Below are 18,064 nucleotides of genomic sequence, written 5' to 3' on the forward strand. Positions count from 1 at the left end.
ATTAAATCATGCACATATCCTTTATTTGTTTGGATGGACAGAGAGAGCAAAACAAAACAAAAAAAATAGCGCTGAAAACATAATGAAACATCATTGGTTTTATTATTACGTACACAGCCCAGAATACAAATTCCCTATGCAGGTATTTGTTGTCATTCGTCAGTATTCATTATGCAAGTAAATGTAACACCGGAGTGTAGTTATTGATCGAGTGCTAAATCTCATTGTTATATTCCTATTCGGCACAGAGCCCGGTGAAGGAAGGAAAAAAAATGACCAAATGTCATCGTGACAACATGTTGCATTGCCAAAGGTAGCTTTATTGATCAAGACAGATCGAAAAAGAGAGAGTAGATATTTCAGCCGGACCCCGACCAGGTGACATTTAAGAGGGGAAAAAATGTGTATTATTTTTATTGCCCTCTTTTGTTCTATCCAAAGAGACTAAGTAGCTATGACGGAGTAAATATGGCAAAAACTCAGGAGGGCTCGCGTACGAGCCAAGGAAAAGCTCATTCTAAAGAATGCAACAAGAAAATGGTGAATTGCTTTGTGCCATTAAAATCCACTTGCATTGCCAATTGTAACACACCAGATCCATCTGATTGTGTTGTTGTACAAAAAGTTTACTTTGAGGGACATTTGGCACCTACTATTTCATTTGTCATCCTCCTGCTTTACTTTCATACCTTAAAATTGAAACATTAAGGATGGATATTTTAGTATGGCAAGGGGGCAAGTAATTTGCCAGCCTTGCGGCGCAAGTCTACAGAAGAACCTTTACGATATGACTCCAGTGGGACTTGCCTATCCGTTTGGTAAGAATAAAACTCATGAACAAGCTGATAGACAAACTAATTCGTGTTTTAGGTATTCAAGTCAACTGCTACTGTGAAGACTAAAAACATCATCTGCTTGACTGAGTAGGAGCCTTGCAGCAAAATCGAGGTGTGGGTGAGAGCGTGTGCAGGTGTTCTGGCAGTCTCGCATGCCTCTACCTCCGTTGCAAAGCCTCAGAAGTGGTTTTAGTGGAAGCTTGCACATTTTTAGCTCTGTAGGCCTTAAAGTGTCTTGTGTTGATGCAGTAAAAATCAAAATGCCATGTCATTATTTGTTCATATTACTTTATTTTTTAGATGAAGCTTTCATGTTTTCTACATAGCACCTTACAAATATACATCTTTTGCGCGTCATCATAGAGACCGTAAGGGTGGATGAAGTCGATCTCTTGAGCATTGGATTTACATTAGGTTCCAAGGCATCATCAGAATAAGATGGAACTTGCTGCTGTCAGAAACCAACACATTTCTTTGGCTTTTTCAGATAGCAGTTTGTGTGTGGCCAGAAGTACAAAAATTCCTTTTTACTTTGACCTTTTTTAAGCCAATTTTTATATCCTGCAAATATACATTCCCAACAATAGATGCATTTAATTGTTTAACCTTTTGGAACTCATGCCCATTCATCAAAACTAGCATTTGTTAGGTCAGTTGTAACAGCTGTTCAACGAGAGGACCTGGCTCAAAATGCTGACTGTAATTCACCCACAAAGTCTGTTTAATACGCTCAAATTCTTCCACACTAAACTCTCCCTGATGACATCATTTGTACACACAGATACAGCCTCACTGGTAGAAAAATGGGCATAACTCAAATGGCTTAAAAATATTTGGGGGAAATTGAATTATACTTTTGTCGCACACGAGCACCAGACACATTTAAAAAAAAAGAACAAATGAGGAAGAGTTCCACCTTTCCTTTCTTGCATATCATTGTGGCACAAAAACCACGATGATGGCAAATTACAAATTAGAAATCGTAAAATATGGGTGACGAGCACTAAAACTTTGGATGCATTCTCTTTTTGTTCCAAACATGCTGCCTTGTGTAGATATTCTTTCACACAAAAAAAACATTTTTGGACGCTAGAGTTAAAATATGAATGGGGAAAGAAAGTTATGTCAGGAAGTAGTCTTGAGGGTACGTACCTTCTATGGTGCCTCAGAAACTTGGAGTAAAAACCTTGCACAGCAATAAAGTGATACATGCATGAATAATGTAGAGGCATTTAGTTGAGCGCTTAGACATTGAGGGAATCAACATGTCCCTGGTGCCCTGAAGGATCCCAGTCTTCTGAGCCAGCGTTTTTGGTCTACTAGAATAGACCAGTGAAGACCTAAAGGAGGATCCCACAGATTTGCCCCATCATACAAAATCACAAACAAAAATGTGTACTGAAAAATTCTTTTTTTTCACTTTTTACATTTTTAATATTTATGGGATGTCAGCTTTCCGCTTCAAGTTTAACTGATAAAAGGCATTTATTGATATAATGCATTTAAAACATATCTAAGTGCAGCAGAACACCAGATGCTTGTGGCAATAGAAGCAAATACTAGGGAAATAGATGTTATCTATTCCCCTTGCAGAAAAAAATAAAATCAAATATACTATCATTATTGCAGCAATACTCAAATGGCAAGATACAATTCTAAAAAGTAAATTGGTTGCAATTTTTGTTATGCTTTGATTCACATGACACCAACGTTATCCAGTGTGTTTTTAATAAATTGACACTGCTGTTGTTGCCTTGACATAAAACCATTTGATTTCCTTTCATCCCATGCAAATAAGAGAAGGGAAGGGAAGTGTCAGCTCCTCAAAGTACAGGAGCTGCTATGAGCAGGTCTGTGAACTCGAGGCAGGGACCGGGATCGCTTCTCCCATTGGCATGGTAATTTACCAATCAGCCAAGTGATATGCACCGCGAGAGACTGTAGAGCGGCACACCTCTGACAGCGACATCAGTTTTACGAAACATTTCCTCCAATGCACCTGAAAGTGCGCTATAATCACGGACGGGGGTGATGCACCATGAAATGGAATGGCCGCCAAGATCTGGGGGAGTGGGCACAGTGCCGTGTCCACAGAAATTAGGGTCATTCTTTACCCAGAGATGCCAGTGTCAGGAGGATGTGCCCTGAAGGTCCGGGTCAAGCATAGTCGCACAGGCAGCCTTATCACGCACACGTCAAATATTTGACTTTATGATGCAAATATATACGTAACTTGTTGATATTCAGAATAGGGAACATTTGTATATTTCACTAAAGTAGTATAAGCAAAAGACCACATAAAATGGCAATTTTATACGAGGTTTAGGTATGAATATAGTTTACAGTTGCATGCTCCCGTTCTTGCAACACTCCAAAACATGCCTGTACGTTTCAGTCAATACATGAAATTGCCCGTAGAATTACCCCTGAAATGCATTATCCAATATCCAGTAAATTCAAATTATCATCATGATTAGTTGTGATCCAGCACCCCCCACGACCCTAATGAGGATGAATTGGTTCAGAAAATGAGATGAGATGAGATTAGTTGTGACTTTCAAAACAAAAAGCTTTTTTTGCTGAGAAAAAAGAAGGCATCCGCACCATACTCATGAAGTGTGTTGTTATTGGAATCAGCTTGTATTTCACCCTCCCCCATTGACTGTGTGGATAGTGAGGCACATTTGAGCGTGTAGGGGAGCAAATGTGTGCCCAGCAAGATAAGGAAAGATTGCATTAATGGACATTGCATCCACAGAAAGTTCAATCGAGCCCAATAAATAAATAAAATGGCATGATCTGAATTCTCAAACTAGTAGCTCTCTCTATCTGCCAGATGTATCGCTGTTTCTCCAAGCAATCAAGAAGTAATTCCCTTTATCGGTCAACATGAATATTAAAGTTTTTTGCTTGAGGGATTGCATGTATAAAGCTTAACTGTCACCAGCACCTGTCAGGGACCATGGAGGATGGTTGATGAGGCGCATGAGTGGCTCACTGTTGCAATAACACGGCTGGAGTGATACAGATGATGATGGCGGCCATAGCTAAAGAGCAGGATTAGTGGCCATGATTAGAATCTTTGTCTTCGGGTGCTAGATATTACACGCGCGTACGTTTTAAAGCATGGGTGACGCTAGCGGAACCACACAATGTTGTTGACACCCACTGCAAATAACTGATAAACAAAACAAATGTGCACAGAACGATCTTAAATTACTTTTATGCTTATAAAATATATATTTCTCTTGGCTTTATGTCCTGCAGGAAATGAAGAGAGAGTGTCTAAATTGCACAGTATCATGGAAATGTGCAGATGTGTGGATAAGCAACGCTGATTTATCGCCACTGCCCATGTAAATATTCAAACATCTCAATAAACAAAAGACTTGAATGAAGATGATGCCCAAGAGGATCGCACTGATGATTCCAACACCCAGTAAGGAGGATGAAAATATGTCTCTTGGTATTAAACTCTTAAAAGCTGATTATACTCTATACGGGTAAATACTCAAAAGAAACAAACAAGGAAAATTACATACTGAATATGAATCTGAGAGTCAAGAGCATCAACAAACGTAATATGGATATCAACTGGACATATCAAATGTTAAAAATATGTTTGAGAACATTTGTCCACTGTTATCTCCATCCAGCCATTTCCATTTATTTTCGACAGCACGGTTCCTGTTTTAGAATAAACCACCCTTAAAATATATAATTACATTATGTTTCTTTATGTTTTTTTCTAGTTCATAGTTAAATTTACATTTCAAAGTGACACTTCAGCATTAGTCCAAATGCATGAATCATTAATCTCTTAATTTACCGTCGCTGGTTGAAGGCTGTGTTGATGGGGGAGGTTGGTGGGCTACCACCATAGAAAGCAATCTTAAGGACTGGATTTTTTGTTATAATTTGTTGGTATAAAAGCATGCCCAGAGATAACCTTTTTAATTTCTCTTTAAATCTCATTATACTTACTATAATGACAATGAAAAACATTTAACTCAATTCAATTTAATTCAAGACAGAGAACCATTTTGACTCACAATCACACCGTCAACGAGTGGGAATGGATCGCAGACAGCCCAAATTCAGTAAAAACCATCTGGTTGCTGAGATGATAACAAATGTATTTAAATCCCTGTTACGTCTAATGTGGTTGCATTTGCTCATTTGTTAGTGGTAGTAGTATTAAGAGGCATAGTTTGTATTGTACCAACAGCGAATAGAAAATAAAAGACTAGTGACCAAGTAAAATGTCCTTGTGCAAAGCAAACTGCATTGTTGACTTTGTTCTGTTGCCAGGTTGGATTGTGTCCATACATCATACCAAAGCCAGATGCTACAAGAGAGATAAGTGGATTGTACTGTACAGGCCTGTTAGGGATCCTTTACAGTCATCCGGAATCTGTGGATTGTGGGCCGCAAATAGGCTTTTCGTGATTTAGATTAGAATTTGGATTTTATTTAGTCTGTTTTTATTATGGATTGTTTCACACTGACACAAACTTGGCTGTGCCCGCAGGCATGTTTCTCGGTTTCAAAGAAAATTGCTGGCAGCATCAAAGGTCTTCAATGGCTTTTCGAGACCAGAAACTATAAAATTAACAACCTAGTTGGATGCTTTGCTGGTGAGAAAAAAAGTATATCAGGACCGGAATGATTCCTAAAATATCAATAAGATAAAGCTGAGGCGGCCCGGCGGCCTCACACTTCTAGGATCCTGGGTTTGAATCCAGGTCGGTCCACATGTGCAGAGTTTCCATGTTCTCTGGTTTCCTCCCACATTTCAAAAACATGCAAGGTAGACAGGTTGGGCACTCTAAAGTTCCCCCTAGGTCTGAGTGTGATCGTGAATGGTTGTTTGTCTCCTCTTGCGCTGCGATTGGCTGGCCACCAATTCAGGGTGTCCCCTGCCTAGTGCTAGAAGTCAGCTGGGAAAGGCTCCAGCAGCCCCCATGACTCTTGTGAAGATAAACCAGTTCAGAAAATGAATGATTAAAAGATAAAGCTATCTTCCTAAAAATAGAGAATAGAAACAATGCCAACAGCTTCACAAGTGAAAACTACTAGCGGGTTGTTCATGTTGATTTCAACTTACACTGGCCTTTAATCGTGTAATGATGTATGGGACTTTATAACGAGCATTTTACAAGGAAAGAAAATTGTTCATTAGCACATTTTTCTGATTGGATGGTTTAGTTGTTGTTTGCCAAGCTTTATCAGAGTTTATTGCTGCTGATTGTTTTGTGGAATGGCTCTCATGCAATAACACCACTGAAGCATTAAGTCAAGATGAAACCAATCTAAATATGAGCATGCATGATAGCAATGCTAAATGCACAAAACTAATGGTTTCATTAAGGGTTAATGTAAATTCAAAATGCCCATTTACTCGAATTATTCTCGCGTGTACTGAACAGTTCCTTCAAAAAAAGTGCTGCCCAGCTTATTTGGATTTATATTTTCTCTTTATGGAAACACAGAACATATTCACATCTAGCTCTTACACTTTTCAGTGGAAGGTCAGTGTTTAACCTGCATTATATATTTGGACTGACAGACATAAAAACCCACCTATGCACATACCCGCACACACACAACTTCTGTGACACTATAAAACTGAGGTTATAGGAGAGGCATGAGAAATAAAAGTACTGAAATAACAGGTCCTTAGGCTATTTTGCTGCTCCTGAAAATGAATGTGTTTAAAATGTTGTCATGTGTTTACAGACATTTTTAAACTGAACTCTTTTCATGCCAGCAACCCGACAGTCGAGTGGTTAGCTCGTTGTCCTCACAGTTCTGGGGTCGAGGGTCCTCCTATGTGAAGTTTGCATGTTCTCCCCGGGCTAGCGTGGGTTTTCTTCGGGTCTTTCGGGTTTCCTCCCCCTTCCCCAAAACATGTATGCTGGTTGAACACTCTAAATTGTCCCTAGGCATGAGTAAGAGCATGAATGGTCGTCCGTCTCCTTGTGCCCTGCGATTGGCTGGCCACCAAAATCGAAGTGTCCCCCACCTGACGTCCGACGTCAATAGGGATAGGCTCAAGCACCCCCCACAACCCTTGTCAGGATAAGCGATACAGAAAATGAATGAATGAATGTTTTCATGCCAGCTTGCCCTAAATGAGTGGCTGCCACTCAGCTTCAAAGCAGTAATGCGCTATGTCTATCTGAACCTTCAAATCTCATCATTCCTATTCCAGCTGTACTGTTGGGACAGAGTCAGTAGTGTTTGTATTTGAGCAGGAGTGTGTATCTGCTCCTGTGTGTGAACAGAGTGGGCAGTGTACTGGCTATGCTGATTAACCCCAGGGCCAGGGCCGTTCTCCTCAGTCAGACAGATCGCCTTTCGCCGGTCCCGGCCTCTGTAATGGGAGCTGCTCCAACAAGCCACTTCAAAGAGAGAGAGAGCCAGCAGGGATGTCAGGTTCAGAGCCAGAGGGAGCAAGTGGAAAAGGGTGAGGGGAAGAGTGTTAAGGGGAAATGGTTTGTGGACATCTGTGTATCTTGTGCAAGCTGACCGTGTGTTTTTGAATGAGGGACAGCTGCCTATAGACCTGAGTCATGTAGTTCCTTTCCCTAAATCTTTTAGTTGCGTTTGTAAGAAAAGCAGACGAGTATTGTGGTGATTCTTTCGTATTTCATTCAGTCAAATTTTGAGAACGATGAAAGTTGAACGCATATTACTTTAGGTTGCTTAATATCGTATGTGGTAACAGCTCATTTTTATAAAACTTTTCATTTATGCGGAATAAGATATTTCATAAAAAATTCTATCACATGGCTATGGATTAGCAAGAGATTAAAAATAAAAAAATACTTTTCATTTGTGATGCAAAAAGGTATAAGGTAACGTCTGTTTTACAAGATGCAATTGACATTGATTGTATTAAATATAATATTAGGTTTGTAATTAGTGATGTAAAATTCCTAAAACAGTCATTTATAGATCGATACTCTTGGGGCCACAAATTAGTCCAGTTTTTTTTATTAATTACTGGAACAACTTAGACGCACGAGAGTTAAATAATACTTTTTAGTGAAAAAAATATATCACACTGACATTTTTTGTAAATATTGGTTGTTATCTGGTTTAAAGCCAAGTAAAGTACTACAAGGTTAGATTTGAAACATGCTGTGAGAAGAAATGACTAACCTTGCCTCTTGTTGGAATAGTCCACGACCCGTGGCCACGTGTGGTGGGCACGTAATGCCCTCGTAGGACCAAACCACACAAGCATGCTGTCATTATATTCTAGGATGTGATGCAGGAAAACCCCCTGGGGCTGGTCTGGTTTGCCCTGGCGGAGGAGACAGGCCGAGGAGCTCTGTCGATCATCCGACTCTGTGCTGCCCTTTGTGCCTTCAATACAATGAGAGAGCCTGGCAACCTGAACCGGACACAGGAAGCTCTTAAAGCGACACAAAACAAACTGCTGAGCTCTGGCATTTCCCCCGCTGAAAGACTATCTCCACTGTCATTAAAGGTGAACTCAATCATTTAATCTCTCACTCCAAAGTCACTGAGCAGCCACTGCTTGCATCCCCAGCCCTCTTTTTACCCCCACTTCTTTCCCACTACCTCATTAGCCCCTCAAGATAGAGACTACCAATCAAATGCCAGTAAATCCCTGCAGGGGATAGAGGTCATAGGACAAAAATGTTGTATTACGCATACTCTGTGGTCACCTGAAACGCACATGCTGTGTTTTGTTTTGCTGTGATTGGTCAATTGCCATCTGGAGGCGGAGCGCGCAACATGCCAATTGGACATTCAAACAACATTTTCATAGCAGGTGTGTTTCTAACAGTGAAAATTATTGCATCATGAAGCCTTCTCAAGCAATGTGAAACCTCAATATATCACTGGACAAAAAGCTTTCTTTGATTTTCGGCAGTTAGGTCAATCAAACACACAGCCAATTCGTTTTCAACTGGTTTCCCATGCAAATAACAAAATAAACAACTCATAAAAACAAATTGGGACACAAAGATTTTCATTGGAGGGTTTTATTTTTGTTGTATATATATATATATATATATATATATATATATATATATATATATATATATATATATATATATATATATATATATATATATATATATATATATATATATATATATATATATATAAAAAACAAAAAGAACATCATCTAATGAAAAGCATACAAACGTTAGATTCTATGCTACAACATTCCATAGTATAATTTCAATGTCATCCACATTAGGCTAAGGCTATTTTCACATCATGAGTAGAGTGATGCCAACTATACAACTAACACTTTGGAATTCAATCATGTTACCTCTTTAGATCTTGCTCTTTACCTCTCTCGGTCTCTCTCTCTTTTTTTAACAACGCCACTATGAAAGGCCTCTCTTTTCTTTTGAATCCCATTGAGTCTAAATGCAAAAAATATACTCACAGCTCCTATTATCGCATCAAAATCTGCCTGCCTACTATACATGCTGGCTCATTACCTTGGTGGAAAAAGCCACCTTAACCTCCATTATGAGTTGGCCCTGTAATTAATGACTTTTTAAGCTATTGAACCAAAAGCAATTAGGTTATAAAAGAGGGCTTGTTCAGTAACTAGAATACCTTCCCTTTATTAGTGGCACCCTTGAATAGGGGACGCTAAGCAAATGTGACAGTCCCTGAAATGAAGATGCTAATTCTTCCAGTTATTTGAACTTGTCAATCAAGCTGGAGCAATACAAAAACAAATCTGGAGTTCAATGCTATTTGAAGGTTGAAAGATTTCTGTATTCCTATGTTTACCATGCAGATGAGTTTATGTGCATTGACTTTTTACAACAAAGCAGATACAGCTTATTTCATCGGCAGAGTATGCATGCCTCAGATAAGACTACATGCAACAACACATTTCCTTTCTATTTGTTTTAGACTTTATCGCATGTTGCACTAAAGGTACACATAGTCGAGACATGTGGTCTCCATTCTAATGCCTGCAGGGGTCAGTTTGGCGGTCAACCAGCACATTACTCTCTGTCCACAGCGGACAGGTTAGAGTGCACAAGACTAATGCTTCAGCTCATCCGAAAGGTCACATGTGGATATTAATGTGTAACTTTAACTCAAATGTGAATAATAAAAAATACACCTTTTTATGTACATATTGTAATACAAAAAAAGGGCTGAAGGGACCTATGTTTATTTGTTAGTTATTTCCAACAAATCCTTATTTCTTGAGGGCATAATGGTTCATTGATATTTTTGTTGTAGTTTCGCTCAGACAGTAATCAAAGGAGCAGAATTAGTCAGGCCTTTGTAGAACATCTTTCCCATCATATTGATCGAGCCAAGTGTTCCGGAGCTTCTCATTATTCACATACATGCTGCCTAACAAAGACTGCATCTACGTATTTGACAGCAAATCTATGAATAGGCGAAAAGTTCCTGAAATTGATTTCAACCTGTTGACGCCTATGAAGAAAAACTAGTGTCAAAACACCCAGAGCCAAACAACACAGTTTACTGTAATGAATTGTTGTTCGCTGTCATATTACAACTAGAACAACAATTGGGACACTTAAAACTGCATAGATCCTCAGTCTGTAAATTCATTTTTTTCTGTTGTTTAGCATCATATTTCAAAGCATTCAAATTCCAGTGTCTTTGTCATCACTTAAGTAAACCAAAATTGTCTTAAATTCAAAATATGCATAATGCATGCTGTGTACTGAAATCAAAGCAAATTATTCCGCCACAATAGTATAGTTAGACATCAAGCATCCTCCCACTTATGATGGCAGACATATTTCATGTTTTCATACTGTAATAGTGTAATGTCACAATAATATTTTAGCCATTTCATATCTGCTTTATTTTAGCCAGAAAACATGAGCAACATATCAACTATGAGCAAAGACAAATGCTTAAATATAGAATTTGATTGAGCATAGTTGAAGCACATTTGCATTTTAAATCAACATTCATTATCACATTTTCACCTCGACTCCTTATCTGCCATTAAAATCTTAGTCCCTGTCTCCTTTTCTGAAATTCACTAAACCATGTTCAGTTGACAGCTGCTGCTGAAACACCCACCACAGCTAAGACCCATCTTACCCTGTCACCCAACCCTGTGAGGCACGTAGACCTGCTGTCGGAATAATTGCCTCATTAGTGTGTGGCGGTACAGGTATGGCATGAATACGAACTTGAGTGTGTATGCAAATCCAATTGCTTATCCAAAACGCTTTATTCATCTGATCGCAAAAGGTGTGTATTATGCCTGGCACTGGCCCTCAAATAGAATTTGAGGTAACTAATATATTTTCAACCTGAAGCGCTGGAACAGAACATCTTCTGGCTACGAACAGAGGTGACAACATCATTTGGCACACAGTCTATCAATGAATACACAATATGTCTCCCATGTGTGGGGTCCATGAATTTTTGGATTGTTCAGTCAAAACACAAGATGGTTAACTACTACTTCGGATCCAATATACTGCACGGTATCTGTACGTTTACCTCTCAGTGATAGGACATCCGTTGTTAATACATTTGTCATGGGAGCTACCATTCACAGTAAGTTGCAGCCTACATATAATAAGGCTAAAACAACAATTCATGAGTGCTTAAATGCACTGAATAATTACTATCAAGCATTACCCCGTCATCCACACTAAGCTATTGTTTTATGATCCCCTCTACAGATATATAGTATTTTATATGTAGTATATATAAGCACTGTTGTGACATACATTCAAGATATTCTTTTAAAAACCCATTCATAGAAAAAAATGTTTACCAGATGATACTTCAATGTTGCCTTAACTGCAGGCCTCTTAGTCATTGTAATCACATTTGGATGTGTTTGATGTGCTTTGGAATTATAGTTGTAATTTTTCTTTAGAGACAAATAAACGTGCATATCCAATTAAATGCCATGCTATCTCTAACCAGAATGTTATGACTAGACATTGGCCTCGGTTCAACTGGCAATGATTTAATCGTGACCAGCTTTGTTTCTGAGTTGACAAGGTTACCGGGTCACTAACTGCCTCCTTGTGTGCCACTCAGCTGCATTAAGACAACGGTTGCCTCTTCTCCACTTATGGTCTGACACTCTTCAAACATGCCTGTATATATGACATGACTGTGCATTTGTGAAAACAGATATCTCAATTTGTCATCCATTTTAAGTAAGTTTTTTACTAACCTGGTAAAATAACATTGGAGTTTTTTTTTTAAATATAAAAAGACTTAACAAATTAGAGGTGTGTCAATAAATAATCAATCAACAACACATATTTTTGCAAATTCATTTCATTTGTTAGTTAAAAGCAAATAAATCCAACTCTTCTTTTGCGAAAACTGTTAACGACATTTAAGATTTTCAATATCAAACTTCAGGAGCTCAAATTTTGAATTTCAAATTAGTCAGAGAATACATATTTTTTTCAGCACTTCTTTTTCACTATAACGTGCTTCAAAACTAAAACATAAATAAATAAAAATAAAAATAAACCTAAATATTCCTATATGGTTTGATTAGCCTCTCATACATGGAGAAATTGTAGGGCCGAAAATGATGGTTGTCTCCCTTCATCTCCTCCACTCGCCTCCCTCTAAATATTTCAGAGTTCTTCCTCATCATTAAAAGGTTTCATGGTATGTTCTATATTGAATGTTTGCCTAATTTATTTTGTATTCTGCTCATCTCACAAATCCTCTCTGGCATCATACAGTGCGGTTTCCTCCTGTCATGTTCTTGTCGCACTTGTAACCTACTCATCTATCTGCTTCGATAGTTTTTATATTCGTCCTTTACGTTACATTTTTTTTACCATTAAATTTTCACAATCATGCCATGTCTCCAGTTTACTTTGGTCGATCGACAGCAAATAAAAACTGGAAGTGGGTTATAAAATCCGCACTTTCGAAGAATTACGGCGCTTCAAAGACATCATCAGATCACGCTTGCGGAAATATTGGCCTCTGAGACTTAAAATACTTACAAAAAGGCCCTTGAACGAAACTTTGCAGATGGGAATTTTATCTTGTTCACTGGTCTAGACTGAGTACTCCACCGACATGTCTCTCATCTTCGATTGTACAGTATTGTTCTCAACTTTCCATGGTGTCATTATTGTTCTGTATTTTTTAATATTTCTGAGTGCAGTTATCATCTTTGCTGCATGAAAATGCAGAAACTAAAACATTTAATGAGCATGACTGATAAATAGCCTTTGAAGAGATTTCACACTTGAAAATCTATTATTGTAAATGTTATTTCCTCCACGGTTCTGCATGGAAAACAGATTCTGTAACTGAGTACAGAGCTGCTTTCTTGCATGGTCAAATTACTCAAGGGATGACCGTGTGGTGAACTGCAGGAGTTTAATTGTCTGTCTTTACATCACTGGCAGAGCCTTTGTTTTGTTTCATTCACTATGCTAATATAGACATCTTACAAAATGCAGTGAGTGCTGACACACAACATAAAAACCCATGCTGGCTATAAGCTTCTCCCAATGAACTCACTTAAGCAGTTGAAATTGCATAAGTATGGTCCGTATAATGTGCGTATATGTCTATGTGCTTGTGTGTGTAAAAAGGCTGGTTCAAGGCTTTTATATTTACTTTAACTCCCTAACCCTAACCCAAGATACCTTTTTATAAGGGTTATTATATGATATTTTCCATCAGATTAAGATGTATACACAGCAAAAAACAACCTGGGTGAGGATTTTATCATCACAAGGTTGGTGAATTCCAAAACATGTCCTCCTTTATTAAATGCCTACTTTTACTGTCACAAAATGCATTAAAGAAATGTTTAGTTGCTATGCTTGAAATTGCCTCCTGTTGCTCTTAAACCGCCATTATTCATTGAATTGCAACACCAGTTTTGAGAACTCAATACAGGGTCGGGGGGTCCTGGAGTCTTTCCTAGCTGACTTTGGGCGAAAAGTGGACTACACCGAAACTGGTCACAAGTCACACACAGAGACAGTAAACAATTTGCAATCACACTGCCGCTGAGCGAAAATCAACCCCACGCTGCCAGCACCGAAGTCAGACCTACATTATACACTTTAAAATTTACATTTCTTCACATGCTCTATTTGCTAATTAAATGACAAGAACACAAATAGGTTATTTTCATGCATCCAAATAACAGAAGAAATAAAGTACTTGAAGTCTGAGTAATATTAATCCAAATCTAATGCACACATATCCAGAATTAAAAAGTTCCTGTTACACTATTGTTTGAATTATTTTCCTTTTGGAGGGGGGCTTCTCAAGGTGGTGCAGATTTTTATATTATCTTTTTTTTCTAACCCATATTGTCATTCATGCTGCAGAAGGGAAGAAAAAGAGTGGAACCTAACTGAAATAGACTTTTCCATCTCTAAATTTTAATGTACTGATACTTTCAATGGATCTTATTAGACAAAATTGACTATTAGCATTTTAAATGACCAACTATCTTCATTATAATCAGCTAGAGGTGCATTTCTGAGCAGAGGATCTATTGATCGCTTGGCAATGTCAAAGAAAAAGACAGGGAAAGAGACAGGAAGACTGAAGGAGGGGGAGCACAGGGGCATTCTGTGTGTGTGTGTGGGGGGGGGGGTGTATAAGGTATACTAGCTGTAGCTAATCGGAATTGCTTGCAAACTGTTGGGAAAGAAATTATGGAAATATTCGCTGTGCACTCTTTTAAATAATGACAACAATGTGAACATAATTACATTGGAGGAAGCACTGTTTTATCAAGAGACAAAAACTAATCCAATTTATGGTTCTTTACTCACTGTGATTACTTGGAGTGACATGGACAGAGTTATAATTGTGATCACAAACTTGAGGACTTGCACAGCTGTGCATTTGAGGATTCAGCAGAAAATCAGTTGTATGTCTATTAACTTAATTCTCTGGTGCAATTATCCAGCATTGTAATTTAGCGTCAGAGATGTTGTGATGAGTAAACTGCATTTGTATGGTCAAAGTATTTTATTAATCCTGTTCAAGAAGGTACTCGGACGTTTCGTCGAAAGACGTTCGGTCCCCGGACGTCTGGTCCCCGGTCGTCTGGTCGACCGGACGTTTGGTCGACCGGACGTTTGGTAGAACGGACGTTTGGTAGAACGGACGTTTGGTAGAACGGACGTTTGGTAGAACGGACGTTTGGTAGAACGGACGTTTGGTAGAACGGACGTTTGGTAGAACGGACGTTTGGTAGAACGGACGTTTGGTAGAACGGACGTTTGGTAGAACGGACGTTTGGTAGAACGGACGTTTGGTAGAACGGACGTTTGGTAGAACGGGCGTTTGGTAAAACGGACGTTTGGTCGCCGGGTGGTTACTGTTGAAACCAGCTCTCAAAATTATAATCATGAGAGAGAGAGTGAGTTTAATATCTAAATATCTAATATCAACAGTAAACTCTGTCATAATTTGACAGCGAGCGAACCCGGCGACCAAACTTCCTTTCTACCAAACGTCTGTTCTACCAAACGTCTGTTCTACCAAACGTCCGGTCGACCAAACGTCCGGTCGACCAAACGTCCGGTCCACCAAACGTCCGGGGACCAAACGTCCGGGGACCAAACGTCTTTCGACGAAACGTCTGGTCACGGTTCAGGTCATGCATTTTCTGAGTTACTTACTTCATTCAGAGACACACAAATATAGACTTACTTTTTTATGAGTGGTCCGGAAAAATTAATGGATAGATGAATGAATAAAAATTATGAAGCTACATCGATTGGTATTATTTTCATTTCACTAACTATTTTATATATTATACTAAAGATGTAAGTTCGCAGCTGTGCGATCAATATTCATAAATATGTTGCACAAAACAATCAAATTAAAAGAAATTATAAACCACATGATGCATGTTAGTCTCACCTCACCTTAGACGATATTTACCAGATTGTCCCATAATTAGCGTGTGGTTTATCTAGAGCAGGGGTGGCCAAGTCTGGTCCTCAAGAGCCTCTATCCAGTCTGTTTTCCATATCTCCTTCTTCTAGCACACCTGAATCAAATGATCAACTCATCAGCAAGCTGTCCAGAAGCTTTATACCGATCCCTATTATTTGATTCAGGTGTGTTGGTGGAGGGAGACAAGGAAAACAGACTGTCGAAGACCGGACTTGGCCACCCCTGATCTTGAGTAATATGGTATACAAAACTAATGTGTATTGATATTTTTTAAAAGGATACAATACTCTACCATTCCATTGCAAACGGAAATAAACACCCTGTGTTCTCCTTCAGAATTGTACCCTGCTTTATTGTGCACATTATTCATATCCAGCCACAACTGCTACTACATCATTATCAACCTTCAAGCCCAAACTGTGAACACAATAATCTCATTATGATTTGAGTTTTATTGCAGCCTGGGAGAAGGGGGTGGTGTTGAGTAACCAGATTGTCCTAGTTGAGGTAAGGAGGGTTGCCCAGTGTATGAGAACACTTCCAGATGGTGTTGATCTGCCACATTGGTACTGGGGAAAAACCGTGAGCCCCTCCGTCCTGTTCTCTAAAACAGGATGCCCTCCACTGTCACCTTCCTCTTCTTCTCCAATTACCATTGTCCGATTCCCAGCCTGTCCTTCTCTTATCGTTACTCGTGATCTAATTGTCACCTCTTACCCCATTTCTTCTACTTGCCTACCCCATCCCTCGTCACGTCTTACCGCTTTTCCAAACAGTAGTGTGCTGCCTCCCCCCATAGGCCCAAGTTGCCCCCACCTTTCCCCCAGCTCTTTCACTATCCTACGGGGGGCGACAGAGCCCTGCCCTCCGATTACACCAAGGGGGGCATCGGGTTAGAATACAGCCCTGAGGGCCGGCAGCTGTCAATTAGCGATAACTACAATGAGAGAGAGAGAATAGCACACACACACGCGCACACACAAATACGTTTGTGTGTACCCTCTCGTTCCTCTCTCCCCCTTGCTCCTTGGCTAATCAGGGGGACATCACCTAGCAACGGTCCAGAGGAAGTCCTCAGTGGGGATGCCTGGTAAGAGGCACACAGAGAAATGCTGGTGCAGTGGAGAGTGTGATGGGGAGTGCGATGATGAGAGGTAGAGGGGGGTAGATGGAAAGAGGATAATGAAACCTCTCCAGAGAGGACATTTTGATGCGACTCAGCCACTCGCCACATGATGATACAGTGTAATTTATAGTCACTGAAGCCTCTGAATTTGAAAACGCTGAAGGTCATACAATTTGGAAATCGAACAAACATATATGAGTCAAAAGTCACTCACAAGGAGGCTTCAGCGTTGTCAGTATCTGAAGAATCATCTTTTTCTTCGGCTTATTTGTGTTTGATGATCCCCTGAGAGACGGCCAAAAAAAGACAAGAAAATGATACTTAACACATTTTTATTTTGTTGGCTTTCTACATCTTCTCCTCTTAGGGCGCCGTGAGTCCCAGCGTGATTAGATTCTTTGAAGCCTCTAAGGAAATGATTATGTCTTGAGAGATATTCATTTGAATAGGAATGCTGAGGGGAAAAATGGTCGTTATTTTCCTAGGTCAAAAGGCAACTCAGCAGCTGTGTGGACAGGTTTTGTCAGTGGACATGCCTGGTGTCTCTCTCAAGCTTTCACAACGTCAAATGATTTCTTGAGTATGTGATGGTGTTTACTGGAAGTGGTGGCTAAGGTTATGCTTTCAGCAGTTGCCTTGTGAACCTGGTCATGACGTTAGTGTTATAAGCCCAGGGCCCTTTAGATTAACTGCTGTGGGGACAATCTAACGAGCCTCTGCCAGAACAAAGCAAGCATACACCCATCTTCCAAACTTGGAGGTTTGTTGGTCTTGTGGGGCATTGTATATTACCTGCACAAGGAGCCAGACATTGGAAGACTGTCTGCAATATTTTCACCTCGGTGGCTCTGCAGCATGAGCTCCTGCTTTGTCAATACTCCGTTCTGCCAAAGTCCAATGTGCTACTCACTCCCTCCTACATTCCTGCTTGAATCACTTCCTGGAGCAGATTGTGACTCTCTTGACCCCAGGCGTGGCTGACTTGGGTCTTTGGGAAGATTCTAAGCTTGCTTTTCCTGTTGCCGCGACAGTACCTATTGCCTTAGGCGCAACATTGCTACCCCACTGCCTTCTTAAGATTCAGCTTCCTTCCTGTCCGTACTTAAATCCTTGTTGATCACACTTTGCAACATTGTTTCTGTAGGGCTTCTGCTGTCCGTGT

Source organism: Stigmatopora argus, chromosome 15, assembly GCF_051989625.1.
Source record: "Stigmatopora argus isolate UIUO_Sarg chromosome 15, RoL_Sarg_1.0, whole genome shotgun sequence".
Lineage (NCBI taxonomy): Eukaryota > Metazoa > Chordata > Actinopteri > Syngnathiformes > Syngnathidae > Stigmatopora > Stigmatopora argus.